At 46.7% G+C, this 9,358-nt stretch overlaps 1 long non-coding RNA gene across 1 annotated transcript in view; it reads right to left on the bottom strand.

Annotated features, from left to right (window-relative positions):
• The window catches only part of LOC142250530 (uncharacterized), a 39,105-nt gene extending 31,065 nt beyond the window's left edge, over positions 1-8,040 (bottom strand). The window contains exon 1 of the long non-coding RNA XR_012725210.1: positions 7,810-8,040. This is a non-coding gene — a long non-coding RNA (uncharacterized LOC142250530). The remainder of the gene's footprint in view (positions 1-7,809) is intronic.
• Positions 8,041-9,358: the final 1,318 nt, after the last annotated feature.

Below are 9,358 nucleotides of genomic sequence, written 5' to 3' on the forward strand. Positions count from 1 at the left end.
AACTACTATGCAAAACAACCTGAAAAAAGGGTATGTGCACAGTGTGTTTTTATCGCATTTTTAGTGTAGTTTTGTCACAAAATTGCATGCAAATCCTTATGCCAGCAAAGTCAATGTGAACCCTGACATTTTGTGCACATGTTGCTTTTTCCCTTGCAGATTTGGTGCAGAAATAAATCTGCAGAATCTTAATTTCTTTTCATTTTTGCAGTGTTTTTCCACCCCATAATGCATAGAAAACGCATGGAAAACTCACATCAAAAACATGTATATTTTCTGCAAATAGATGCAGATTTAGTGCAGAAATTTCTGCAACCAAATACTCAGTGTGCGCACATAGCCTAAACAAGAGTCTGGAGGTTTCTGGAAATACGAAAGCAGGAAAAATGTCAGCAAAATTATACTGCATAATCAGCAAAGAATTCTGCGGTTAGAACAGATGTAGTATCATATAGAGAGGACAGGCTCCTAATAAAAGCCGTGCATGTATGCTGTTATAAAGTACAGAATGACAGGCGCACTTCACACAAAAGGTAACTAAAACATCCTCTTAAAGCACCACTCCGGCAATTATTTTTTTTTATATACTGTAGTGCTGGAATGGTGCTTTAAAGGGATCCTGTCAGGTCCAATATGCACCCAGAACCACGAGCAGTTCTGGGTGCATATTGCTAATCCCTGCCTGTCTCAGCATCTAGTGTAGTATACATAAAGAGAAAAAGTATTTCTAAAGATCCTTTATGATATTGTCGCGGGCGGAGGAGGGGACGCTGCGCTCTCCCACTGCTCGGGTCCGGCTGCCGCTGCTGCTGCGGCCGCTGCTGCTCGGTGGCTCGAGCGATGGGCCGGATCCCGGGGACTCGAGCGGCGCTCATCGCCCGTGAGTGAAAGGGGGCTGGTTGTTGGTGGGGGATTTGATTAATGTCCGTGACAAGGATAAGGATGTGTCGTTGCTTACCAATAAATCAGATAGTCAGCAAAGCAAAGGTACTAAACAATTGTGGTCACAATTAAAATGTAACTTTTAATATTGAAATTTTAAAAGAATTTTTCTTCGGCGTACATCTGGGCGCCTGACAGCATGCTGGCAACGCCAGTCTCATTAATACTCGTAGTGCCGTGTGACCGGAACTACATAGAATTACCCGGCACACATAGCGGTCACGTGATCCGCCCATGTGACAACAAGCTGGCGTCACCCAAGCAGCCGGAAGTGCGCGGAATTACCCAGCGCACATCCGGGCGCACGACACAGCAACGAATCAGAACGTCACCAGGGCACCGCCCATCTCCGAATCACATGACCGGTCACCAGGACCGCTGTCACAGTGTACATAGAACGCCCATAGTTATAATGGAACCGGAGACGCATAAACAGTTTGCGTCCCCCCAACCATCATCTGGGCTAAAAACTTGTCACATAAGAATCACTATAATGAGAAGGTGCTATGATGTTTACTATAATGAGAAGGTGCTATGATGGGACAACGTTTTCTTTTGTCTCAACGGGTGTTATTCCGGTAGGACTACTACTACCGGTTATACAGTGTCCTTAACTGGGTAATGATAGGAGCCTAAACACTAGCTCCAATTAGTTGGTTGGTTTTACAACCATTTATGTTGTGTGGTATAAGAAAAATTCTTTTAAAATTTCAATATTAAAAGTTACATTTTAATTGTGACCACAATTGTTTAGTACCTTTGCTTTGCTGACTATCTAATGTCCGTGACACCACCCACGGTTGTGGTGATTGTGTGGACACCACCGCTGCTCTGTATGGGGATCCCGGGGGCGGTGACAGGGAGCAGCTTTGTTGTTATTTCTCCTCTCCGTGGGTAGGGGGTTGGTTGTCCCGGGGCCCGGTGATGGGGGTAGTTGACAGGCGGGTTATGGGGGCCTGTTGAGGTGCAGGGACGCAGGGGCAGCGCTGTGCCGCACGGCACGGAGGTACTCACTCAGCCCAAGGATGATGACACAGTTCACGGTAAACAAGCAGCTGGTTGGACGGGTCCCTCGGACGGCTGCGGTGTCGATGTTCCCTGCAAGTTAGCGGTGACTATCTCTTCCCTGCACCTAAATACGGTTGTTGGTAACGATGGGTTCCCACCGGTAACCCGCTCCCCGGCTTGGATATGGGCCGGAGGAGACCCTCTTTGCCCGCAGGCGCTGGCCCTGAGGTACTGGTGCCTTGGCGGTGGCGGTGTCCCTCTCTCACAGTTGGACCTTTGCCTTCAATCGGGACTTTGCTGTTTAGAGACCCAGGAGGTCCCCTTCACTGACGGATTTGGCAAATTGTACGGCGACTCCAAGCCTTGCCGGGATCCGAAAAGCCCCTGCCAATGGTTCTGGCCTCACTTTGTGTACCGCTCCGGTACCGCCGGGCCACCACCCGTCCACGGTCCTTTCGGCAACTCCGATCAGCCTCCACTGCAGACTGTCACCGCCGTCTGTCAACCTTGCTGTCTCGTCCGGGGCACACACCCGGACGCTCTCCGTCAGTTTTTTGTTGCTCTACTGCCACTTCACTGCTCTTCACTCCTCTCAACTCAACACTCAAACTCCAAGTCTCACGTTTTCCCGCCGCCAGGACTGTGAACTCCTCGGTGGGTGGAGACCAACCGCCTGGCTCCACCCCCTGGTGTGATCACCAGCCCCTGGGGGAGGGCAACAAGGGTTTGTGTTCTGACTACGGTGTTCTTGCAGGGAATGTGGGGTGTGTGGTGATGTTGTGACCTGTGACCCCTGGCTTGCCCAGGGCGTCACAATATGCTAATGAGCGCAGGGGCTAGTCCCGAAGGCATTAGTTCCCCCGACTATTCCACCCTCTTAGCATGTTAGTATGTGTAGCACCCCAGGGGGTCGAGGGGAAATACTCGTCAACAGACCGGTGAGGATCAGAGGGATGTCACCAGTGGCCCTGCCTGGTTTTGTGAACCCGAGGTGTACACGGAGGGAGAGGGGTGGTGATGGATGATGGTGGAGGTTGATTTCGTGATGCCACCTGCGGTATGCGGCCAGGGAATTAGCCGCCGCTGCTGTCGCTGTCCTCCGGGGCGGATGGTAGTAGCAGCTAAGGTGTTTCTGCTCCCCACAGGTAGAATGGGCCCCGGGGCAGATGATGAGGGGAGTAATAATGGTGGAAGTCAGAAATGACAGGCGGACACAGTCTCTGTGCGTGCCAGGTGTTTTACTCACAGTTCTTTAAGTAACTCGGTTGCCGCTTCAGAAGTACCGGACACCAATGTGATGGGTTCCAGCCGATCCCGAGCAATTCGAGGTCACCGCCGGTGTTCCCATTGTGAGTGCTGTCTGGTCGGGGTCCCTCCTATCCCGGTGTAGGTGGAATATGGATCGGGTTGCGCATGTTTCCTGCACTCACTAGTGGTGTGTGAATATGAGAATCACTAGCGAAGCGATTAACCTCTCCTTACCCAGGATGAGTACTACATCTTAAAAGAGATGCAGTACCCTGTGGCGGCTGAAGCCTCAGGGGCGCCACATATGCCCCCAGGGACATGCTAACATGCTATTCAATGCCCATTGCCCAGCGTCATCAGCGGTGACGTATCTGTGTCCGTTGTCACCACTTCAAAACGCCGGGCTTAGGGTCAGTGTGCAAGATCAGAATGCCCCGCACTTCCGGCCATGCACACTATGAAGCCGGGTGTACACATTCTAGCTTCAGAGATGTCTAGTGCGCAAGACCAGAAGTGCGGGACATTTTAATCATGCGCACTGAGCCTAAACCCGGCATTTGAGGTGGTGACAACGGTCACAGGTACGCACATCACCCCCGATGATGCTGAGCAATGGGCATTGAATAGCATGTTAGTACGCCCTTGTGGGTGTGTTAACATGCTAAGAAGGGGGACTAGTGGGGGGAAATAACACCCCTGCGACTAGTCCCTGGCCTCATTAGCATATCATAAAGGATCTTTAGAAATACTTTTTCTAAGGATCTCTTTATGCATACTACTAGATACAGGAACAGTTAGGCAGGGATTAGAAATATGCACCCAGAACTTCTCATTCTGAAAAGTTCACTTTAAATCTAAATCCCCTGCCCCTTCTGGCTCTTTCATTTTCTATCCCCGCTGCTCGGGATGGTCTATGGCGATTTGTGACTTGCCGGTAGCTCCAGTGTTTCATAGAGCCGGAGGTCACAACTCAAAACAAGTCTTTGAGAGCCTCGTTTTGGCTCTCATAGAGATGCACTGAGTGTATGTAACTTCAGACTTCCGGCCAGTAAAACGTTAAAGGCACTTGTATAACTGTTTTTTGGTTGTAAAATATTTAAAAAAAAAATTCAAAAATAAAAAGTTGAAAAAAAAGTTAAAGGCAAAAATGCTGCCGCAGGACAGGAGCGGTGACGAAAAAAGGTGAAAATGTTGGAAAGTAAGTACAAGACGGGGGCAGGGACTTCGATTTTAAACACCACTCCTGCTTTGAACACAAAATGTTGGAATGGTACTTTAGGCCTCTGTTACACTTCCATGAAAATCACGCACATTTTTCACGGACGTGTCAAAGGTGTATATTGCCCTCGGTGTGCCGTGTGTATGGCACACGTGTGTTCTCCGTGTGTTATCTGTGATAACACACAGAGGACGGAAACTTTCTACTCACCTGTTCCTGGTGTCGCTGTCCGTGGTGCTGATCTTCGGTCTCCAGTCCTGCCGACTCCCCGCTGCTGCTGCTTCAGGCCGCAGTGAAGTGAATATTCAATGAGCATAATGCGCGGCGGTCAGCAGCAAGTGACAGCAGCGGCAGAGACAGGAGGGCAGGAGAAGGGGAGTAAAGTTTTTGGGTTTTTTTCTCACAGACACATGTCTTCTCTCCGGTGCGTGTCACACGGAACACATCCGTGTGGTCCGTTTGCATTACGTGTGACACGTCTGCGTTCCGTGTGACACCCATGATGCCGGAGAGAAAACGGACATGTCGGCGTGAGATCCACACGGACACACGTAAGTACGGAACGGACACACGTTCCGTGCGCATATACTTACGTGTGTCCAAAGCCATAGGAATACCTAGGTCTACGTGTGTACGTGTCTCCGGTACGTGAGAAAACTGCCAAACACGTACCGGAGGCACATACGTGTGAAAGAGGCCTTAAAGGGTTTGTCTTATTAAAGATATTGGTGGTATAAATGGTTAGGACATGACTACTGTGGGTTCGATTTCTTTGACCCCTGCCAAGTTATGGAATTACACAGTATACACAGATGAGTCCACCACAATAAGAGCCACTCTTTTCACTCCACTCCACAGTGGTTAATAGATAATAGGATCACATGTGATATACATATACATACGGATAGTGGACATGAGGTGCCTCCACATCAAAGTCAAAGCAATTTTACATATTTTTAGAAGCTATCATTCTAATCTATAGGAAAATGAATGTATAAATATTTCCTAGTGGTCCAAAAGTATTAATAATAATTCAAGACTACATTCTCAATAATGGAAGCAACTCAATATGCACCACGTATATTAAAGAGGTTTTGTCACTACTTTTTATTGATGGACTATCTTTTAGATGTGATCAGTGGGGACACAACACCCGGCCAGCTGTTACCGGCAGCGGCTCGAAGTTCTTGGATGCTGCCGGAACACAGCAGACAGCAGCTCCATAAAAAGTGTAGTGGCCGTGGCTGGGTACTACAGATCCGCCCTCTATTCTTTTAATTAAGGGTTTCTCTACAGTACCAGGCCGTGGCTACTATAGTAGTTAGATATTAAAAAAGTACTGGCCAACCCCTTTAAATAAAGTGCTTCCCATGCTGATTGGCTCAAGGCTACTTTACACACTGCGATATCGGTCCCGATATCGCTAGTGTGGGTACCCGCCCCCATCTGTTGCGCGACACGGGCAAATCGCTGCCCGTGCCGCACAACAGCCGTCACACATACTTACCTGTCCGGCGACGTCGCTGTGACGGGCGAACCGCCTCCTTTCTAAGGGGGCGGTCCGTGTGGCGTCACAGCGACGTCACTGAAGCGTCACTGAACCGCCGCCCAATAGTAGCGGAGGGGCGGAGATGAGCGGGACGTAACATCCCGCCCACCTCCTTCCTTCCTCATAGCGGCCGGGAGGCAGGTAAGGAGAGCTTCCTCGCTCCTGCGGCGTCACACGCAGCGATGTGTGCTGCCACAGGAACGAGGAACAACTTCGTTACTGCTGCAGTAACGATAATTGAGAATGGACCCCCGTGTCGCCGATTAGCGATTTTGCACGTTTTTGCAACGATGCAAAATCGCTTATCAGTGTCACACGCAACGGCATCGCTAATGCGGCCGGATGTGCGTCACAAAATCCGTGACCCCAACGACTCCGCATTAGCGATGTCGCAGCGTGTAAAGCCCGCTTAAGAGGCACCCTGAAATCAAAAGTGGCATATCTCTATCTTGAAGACGGCAAAAACTGAAATTGTTGACACAATGTACATGATGATAAGTAATATCAATAAATAAGTAATACATTGGTTGATTGCAAACGCCTGTTTATAGCATCTTACATATACAATTATTTCTTGCTCATCTCTAGTAAGTATTTGGCTAAGTGCATGAAAGACTGATCTGAGTATGGCTGGGGTATAGCAACTGTGAACCTTACATACGTCATTGCAGGTAGAATACCAGTGTTTTTCTTTGCATATCAGGCTTTTATGATTGGAGGTATAATGACTCATAGGCATGATAGCAAAGTTTGTAAAAGGTGTATTGTTTTATGTATAATCTCACGACGTATTAATATTTATTCTGCAATAGGTGGAAATGAGAACCAGGTACGAACAGTTACTACTCACATTGCTTTATGATCCTCGGCGTTAAGGTTTGGTTCCACTTGCATTTTGCATGGACGAGTACAATCTAATAAAACATGAGATTGCTCTCACTCTCATGCAAAACTATGGGATAGTATCCATCTGCAATTGATATCTCATGCCATAGCGGCATGCGGAATGAATTGTAGCATGCTGCGTTTGGCAGCGATTCTCGGCTCACGCACCCCATACAAGTCTATTTGAGCGTGTGAAAAATCGCACTGCACTCGCATGTAATCCAACTGCAGTGCGATGTACGCAGAGAGAGGCAGCAGAGGAGATGGGGAGTAAGTGCTCCCTACCTCTTGTCAGCAGCTGTGATACGATCGCAAGGTCGCATCATACTCGGATGACCCTCGGCTGACGCTCGCAGCAGGGGGTCATTAGCATGTCACTTCCAATGAATGAACTGTTCTGTTGTAATTAGATTTTTGGGAGTCTTTGGGTCGGTGCAACAAAGAGCTGGAGTCAAGCTGGAGTCATATATATATATATATATTTATATATATATTTATATATATATATATATATATATTTATATATATATATTTATATATATATTTATATATATATATATATTTATATATATATTTATATATATATATATTTATTTTTATATATATATATATATATAAAAAAAATACTGTGTATATATATATATATATATATATATATATATACACACACACACACACACACACACACACACACACACACACACACACACACACACACACACACACACACACACACACACACACACACACAACCGGACTTACCATTGTGCCTTTTTCTGTCTATATCCCTCTGAACCCCAAAGCCTGTAGGAAATATAGTGTGAAAATCCTTCAATAAGACCAATAATGATGCTATATTAAGGAAACTGAAACACTGTGTCCCTGGGAAACATATTACAATGGGGGAAATTATATATGTCAGCAAATAAAAATGTCAAAGCAATATCCAAATAAATACCAGGAACAAAAATTGGCCAGAACGTCACACTGCCTCATGGGCTTTCCTGCTTCCTTTAGTGAATCCTGGTGGCATCTCATCTCCCTGGACGTGTCGACAGTTGATATAATATTGTCCTGCGATGTTCGGTTCTAAATTCACTAGGTGCCACGGCAGTATCAGGCTCTGTTCATACTGCAGAGTCTGACAAGCAACCTGATGTCTACCAGTATTTCAGCCAGAGCTGGGCGTTGGCTGTTTCATGTGCTCTGTTCCTCAGTCCTGCAGGAATTAATTGCTGCTGACGTGGGGAACTCTGATAGAAGCTCAGGTTACCAATTACCAATCACAGCTATCTCCTTCCTATTTAAGATATTTGATCATGGGGCTCAGTGACGATTATAGCTCTAGCTTGTGCAGCGATTCCAGTTTTATTGTTGTGATCCAATTTTGGTGAACTGTGGTGTGCTTACTGTGCGGTGTTGACATTTCCCGGTTGTCTATTTCCTCCCTTTTTATGTAATTTACCCCTGTGCACATACTGTCGCTCCTTTTTGTTCGATTGCCGCATGCACGAGCTTTATTTTTTCCCCGGCCTGTGTTTAGTTGTGGGGTTTGTGACTACGGTCCCGGCTCACCCCTTGGGTGGAGGAGGGCCAGGGGAATTACACTAGGGCTCAGACAAGAGTTAGGGTCAAGCTGGCAACTCAGACCTGGATACCATCAAGTGTTCCTCTGAGCTAAAGGACAGCGCAGGGTCCTCAGTCTGAGAGCCAGCCTAGGTACCTCTGTCCAGTCATCCCATCCCCTGTGACAAATATAAGGAGAAACATGATTCACTAAACTAGTTCTATGCTTTGGGTGCCCATAACAATGGCCTTGTTACAAATTGGCCATTCTCAGTTCACTTTTAGTAGTTGCTAACCACCGCTGCATACCAGAAACAAGATCTGATTTTTTGGAAATGTAATCCAGCCATCACCAGATCACCAGTGTCGTAACTTGAAGCTTGTGGGCTGCAATGCAAAAACTCCAACGGATCCCCCAATTTTTGCAAGTCTTTAATAGTATTGCTCTTATCATATATAAGCTAAAGGGACTTTTTGGGCCTCCTAGGCTCCAGGGCCTGGGTGCAATTGCAAACCCTGCACCTATTGCAATAACGCCCATGGCCATCATGGTTTGGACACATCTTACATCAACTGATTTTTTTTGCTTTCAACACATCATCTTCAAGAACAGAATGTTCACTTGTGTAACTGATCCGATCCCTTGACAGGTGTCAGTGTAATGAGATAATCAATGTTATTTACTTCCCTGGTCAGCTATTTTCATGTCACAGCTGACCGGTGCATATTAATTAGGTTAGTTTACACTGATAATATTACAGTACATGTCTATTGTCACTATTATATTATGTGTGAATATAACAACACTGCAGAATGCTGAGAATCAAGGCCACGTGGATGAACCTGCTCAGCAGCCAAATATTTCTCCTACTTGTATTGATACATTCAATAGTTGTCAATGTATTTCTTTTTTCATGTATTGTCAACACGCAGTAACTGTG

The sequence above is a fragment of the Anomaloglossus baeobatrachus genome, chromosome 9, assembly GCF_048569485.1.
Source record: "Anomaloglossus baeobatrachus isolate aAnoBae1 chromosome 9, aAnoBae1.hap1, whole genome shotgun sequence".
In the NCBI taxonomy this organism is placed as follows: Eukaryota; Metazoa; Chordata; class Amphibia; order Anura; family Aromobatidae; genus Anomaloglossus; species Anomaloglossus baeobatrachus.